We start from the raw sequence: 6,010 nt of genomic DNA on the forward strand, positions 1-6,010 counted from the left end.
TTTCTGACCCCAAGACACAACTAACTTCTGCAATTCTCCAGCTGTGTTCCTTGGAGATTTTTTGGCCACTCGAACCATCCTCTTCACAGTGCATTGAGACGATATAGACACACATCCAATTCAAGGTTGATTCATAACATTTCCAGTTGACTGGAACTTCTTAATTATTGTGCTGATGGGGGAAATGGGCATTTTCAATGTTTGTGCTATTTTCTTTTAGCCACTTCCCATTTTGTGAAGCTCGACAACCTTTTGCTGCACATCACAGCTATATTCCTTGGTCTAACCCATTGTTATGAGTGACTAAGGGAATTTGGCCTATGTGTTACCTCATATTTATACCCCTGTGAAACAGGAACTCATGGTTGAACAATTTCCTGTTCCTAGTCACCCAGGTGTACTATTCTTTTTATTTATTTATTTATTTATTTAAACGAGAATATATTTCAAATATATTTTCTCATATGAATTATTGAAATAATTATAGAACACGTATATTTAACAAAAATATATATTTTTATAAACATGTGTTGTCTTTGCAATTGTTTGATATCCATGACAGCAGAGTATTTTTGTGTTGTTGTTTTTTTGTTTTTTTTTTAACAAAAGATGAAAAGGTTAAATAATAAAGACAATTTTTCACAGCCTTCTTTCCTCATATTTACCATGGGTGCCAATATTAGTGAAGGGCGATCGATCAATCAATTTATCTATCTATCTATCTATCTATCTATCTATCTATCTATCTATTTATCTATCTACTTTTGTTTGAACTCTTTTATTTATTTATCTTTGATTTTTCATTTATATTTATTTCTTCATCCTCATCATGTGTCATTTTCATGTGTGAGTTTTCCCCATTTTCCTATTTTCCCTTGGATGAAGCTTCCCTACTGTACTGTGACTGCAAGGCGTCATGTTTGAAGCTCATCAGCCTTGTGAAAAACACTCAGGTTTTGCCCACCACCTTAATTACTGAGATTTGCACATGTATTGTGCTCCTCCGACACACACGCACACACTTTCTTTGTGTGAGAGTAAAGCCAGCGAGCACCGGGAGATGGTTTAGCTCGCAGCGAGTGCCTCAGCTGTGCTCCACAGAGATGCGAGCAGATAAAGACAAGGTTGGCGCCAGCATGCTGGGGAATATGTCTCACATCAGAGCAATACGGAGAGGTGTGACTGCGCACCCAAAACATCTCCGCTTTATCCGAAACAAGAGGAGGCAGGCGCCGCCGCCGGCCTGAGGTGTGATTTTCCCCATGTAAATGGAGGTCAGACGGTTGCCTCGCAATCGCCGGCGCCCGTGTCAGGCCTACTTTTTTTTGTTTGGAGTGATTATGTAGTACCTCGCTGCAAAGTTGCTTATTTCTGTGTGTAAATTGGATGTAGTAGTTTGTGTAGTGCAGCCCCGGGGCGCAGTGTGAGATATTGATTGAGTTGGATGCTGGGGGAAGCACAAGAGGATTGAGAGAGAGAGGGAGACAGAAGGAGAGAGGTGGTGGTGCAGGCAGAAAACAAAGCTCATATAGGCACTTTTTACCCATTACAGAAAAAAAAAAATCCACCTGGAAAAATCCACGAGGAGTTGTGAAGAAAGTGACTAAACAAACGGAATAACTTCACAGTGACAGGTGATGCTCAACGTTGAAAAGGAGTGTTGAAAGAAAGAGGGAGAGGAAACAAAAAATTTAATAAAGAACAGCAAAGAAGGTGAGAGGTGAGACAGGGACGAGAGACAGCGTGAGAGAGGAGAATGTGTCAGATGGCTCCTTGTTACATTTACAGGATAATAAGTCTTATCCCATCTCTCTCTCTCTCTCTCTCTCTCTCTCTCTCTCTCTCTCTCAAAAGCAGAGCAGTAGAAGAATGTGATGAAAAGAAAAAAAAAACGGTTATATATACATCACAGCAACTAAACTGCAGTTAAGGGTGCATTGTTACATTAAGTAATACTTTCCATTATTATACTCTTAAAAAGAAAAAAAAAAGTTACTTTAAGGGTTCGCTGTATAGTTAAGGGAGCTTACCTTTCTGTAGTGCTTTTACTTCGAGTTTTCTAATAATGAACTGAATATAGGGTTCCTCCAGTGGGACAACAAAATATCCCTTATGGATCCTAACTTTATTTAAAGAATTTTGTCTACACATTCATTTATTAAACCTGTATTATAGTTACTAAAGGTCATTACGTTTGTATTGTTTGAGCATTATTGGTTTGTCTTATGTGTTCTTCGAAATGTCACTCGTAATGCCTAGATTTAATACAATAATATGTAATGCTTAAAAATAAATATAATAATAATAATAATAATAATAATAATAATAATAATAATAATAATAAAGAAATCTAAATTCTTTAGGTGTTTCTTTATCCAAAAGAGGTTTCCATTTACTAGTAGAACCATTTTAAGAACCCTAACATAGCCCTGAATCCATGGAGAATCCTTACTGTACCCTGATCATCATCATAGTAAATCCAGAGCCTTTCCTGGGAACAGTTGGTATGAAATACAGTACACCCTGAATGGAATGGCAGTCCATCACAATGCACTGTGCATACGCACATTCCCATATTCATTCACACCTAGGAGCAGTCCACCTACTGGCATTTTTTTTGGAGGTGGTAGGAAACTGGAGAACACAGAAACTCCACACAGACCTAAATATAAGCTCAGGATTGAACTGGAGCTGTAATTCTACACTGTAAGACATTTCAAGATCTTGTATGGTAGCACTACTTGTATTGTTCTCCGCTTGATATATCGCTTTGCTTGTATTTCCTCATTTGTAAGTCGCTTTGGATGAAAGTGTCTGCTAAATGAATAAATGAATAAATGTAAAAATAAATAAGTTTGCATAACTTTCTGTGCTACCCAATTATACTAATGTGATATTAATCTGGTAAATACCAGGGCACTGGACAAGCAGAGATGCAGAGTTTAGGATTAGTGAGTCTGAATGAGACATTTCTCTACTGAAATAAACATGGAGTTCTGAAGAGAAAAGTGTGGTGGGGTTTAGTATCAGGTACTATTTAATGAGTACTTGGTGAGCATCATGATGAAATATGTATGAAATTGATTTGATTAACATTTAAACGACCTTGTAAAATCCGGTAAAAAGAAACTTTTTCAGATGATTCTCTCCATCTGTCTGTGTTTGGGAACTGACTTTGTTAGGAAAGGTAAAGGTAGAGTGGAAAGATGAGGCTCTCTGGAGAATAGGCATTACTGTACTCCACCTTCATGATGTCCTCACTTAATACGGCAGGTTTGCCTCTCAAAGATGTGACTACAGACGCACGTGGCTCACTTCACAGCTGTGTCATAATTGTGAGAATTCAAACACTTTTTATGTGCAGGAACATCAGTGGAGAAGCTCAGTCATATAGCTCCTGCCTCGACTCTGCTGCCTTTTTTGCCACAAAAAAAAAAAAAAAAAAATGGAGGAGGCTATTGATCAGGTGTTCTCTCGCAGCGCAGCTACCTGGGGAGCCGAGTTGAGCCTGACTTACTACTTTCTCCTTTTCCCAGTGTGGGAGATGAGCGCCGGCATTTCTGTCCAAATGATTGAGGTTAAAGAGTGATCTGGTCACAGTGCCCTTCAGCACTTTCATGATGAATTCCATAGAATCAGGGATTGATTTGTCATCAGTAGCCTATTGCTTAAATCAATTATATTCTGAAGATACCTTTCACCTTCTGTTATAATTTCATCATACCATAGTGCATTCAATGCTCAATTCTGATTGGTCAGAAGGTGTTGATTGATTTTCTATAACAGCAGCTCTAGTGGCAAGATTTATATTAATGCACTCATTTAGTGCACATTATCATTTCTATAGTGACAGATGATGCAGGGAATTGTATGGCAGATGCTCCATGCAAACAGATTTGTGTGTCCACACAAACAGAAGTGTGTAATTGTGTGTTGATATGATGACGTTTTCTTTGAATGAGCTGTTCATTTAGCACTTTCTGAAGGAGTCTCCACTTCCAGCACTTTGCAATAATATGTATGTGTCCATCCAAGTTGCGAATTTAACCTATGCGATAAGTTGGAATATTGCATAAAACATTTGCGAATACATCACTGTTTCTATCACATATGTTCAAGTGAACAAAAGAATCACTTCCAGGGAAACAGGTGCAAAGTATCAATACGGATAAATGTTGTTGTAACCGGGGGAGTCACTGTGGCTCTTTTTTTTTCCAAATATAATAAATGACTTGTGCTTCACAAACCTCTTGTTATCTTGTAATCGGAGTCGGATGCTTGATATGTGAGAATGGAATCATGTGAGATAGTTCTGGGAGGTAATTATACTAAATCATTTCGATGACAGACTTTGGCTCAGGTATTTCAGAATGACAAAAAGAACATCTGAGATGCCGTGCAGCTAGATTGGTCTGCTGGTTAGTGACCCAATGCGCCTCAGTAAAAAAAAAAATAAAAAAATACATTGCTGTTGTGCTGTATAAATTGGCCACATGTGCTGAATATACAATCACATCAGCCAATTATCCAATCATATGATTTGTTGAGGCAAAGTCGCATGACTTTTTTGATAAGATAAGATAAGATAATACTTTATTAATCCCCAGATGGAGAAATTAGGGGTTAAATGTCAGGGGAGAGCGTGAACGCAGTCCCCCACTGTCAGAAATTATGCAGTCAAGATTCCCACATTTAGGGAATTCGCAAAGGTCAGCACAGCCTGAGTGCAATGGCTGAGCCTCGCCTTGCACGAACCACCTTCTTGATCGTGGCATTGCACCTGCCAGGTAAGTATGGAAGATGTATTTGGTAAATGCATTTCCATCGTATTTTATGCACATCTTCTTATCAAATAAAAAATAAAAAATCCACCTCAACTGAGCATATAAGTATTTTATGTGCATTCTGGAGTTTTTATTCGTATCTGCGATATCCCAAAATGCACACAGAAATACTTGGATGAAAACATAGCTAGTCAGAGGTAAAGTTCTTACTTTAAGTTTTCCAACACAGGAGAGTCTTTAGGATGGAGTGGTTTGACCTTTTCAGTTTCTCTGTAACATGACAAGCTGCGTTTTCTTTAATTATAACTTAAAGAAAGAAGAAAAAAAGAGTAACTGGTGAGGCAATGACAGATTATCGCTGCTATAAGCAATAACAGAAACATTTAACTTAACAGTAAAAAAAAAGAATTCATGTTGGCAAATTTATGTGGTGTAAGGGGAAAAAAACACTTCAAGACACTTTAGGAAAATAATATGTTAAAAAAAAAAAGTTGTTTTAGGAAAATAATCAACTCTGTGTCGAAGCAACACATCACTTTGTCATGGATTGTTTTCCTTTAAAAGTATAGCCCCAAGTGTTTTAGTCCTTACAGTACTTCATGTTGGTGATTACCCTAACCATTGTATCGTTATATCATTGTATCGAGTGTTTTCCTATTACATACGGTAGATTTTCCTAGGTATGACCACGTCACATCAAACTTAATTTGCCGTTAGATCAGATATTCTATAAGAGTGATTGTAAGTTAAGGACACACATTACAGATCATTATTGAGAATTAAGAGCTTTTTATTCCCAGATCGAAATATTTCCTTCATAATATAACCTAAAAATTTTGTTTTCCGTCATCAGGGGTGTCCTTTGCTTTAAGTTTTGTTTCTTAAGCAAAATTGAACACACACACACACACACACACACACACACACACAGATTTAAATGCTCTGTAGTACTCTGTCAGTACATATTTAAGTAAAGCCCTGAAATGTTATATTCCAGTGTTAAGCAAGGCTGAACTCGCGGCTTTCTTTCAATTATTCCACACCTGACATTTGCCTACCCTTTATCTAGAGATCTTTAATCAAAGCCAATGCGAGAGCAACTAGGAGAGGATTGGTTTGATTTAATATCTCCTTCTGCTCTAAATGGGAATGGGAAGCATCAGTCATCAGCTGTAATGGATGTGTAAAGGGTATCAGGGTTACTTTCTGTTGATGTCAGAAAAGCA

General features: G+C 37.6%; 1 non-coding gene across 1 annotated transcript; it reads right to left on the bottom strand.

Moving 5' to 3' along the window:
• Window positions 1-4,631: 4,631 nt before the first annotated feature.
• LOC128617571 (U1 spliceosomal RNA) lies at window positions 4,632-4,795 on the bottom strand. Its single transcript, XR_008387582.1, has one exon. It is a non-coding gene; the product is annotated as a U1 spliceosomal RNA (small nuclear RNA).
• Between the last annotated feature and the right edge of the window lie 1,215 nt (window positions 4,796-6,010).

This window comes from Ictalurus furcatus, chromosome 13 (genome assembly GCF_023375685.1).
Source record: "Ictalurus furcatus strain D&B chromosome 13, Billie_1.0, whole genome shotgun sequence".
Classification (NCBI taxonomy): domain Eukaryota; kingdom Metazoa; phylum Chordata; class Actinopteri; order Siluriformes; family Ictaluridae; genus Ictalurus; species Ictalurus furcatus.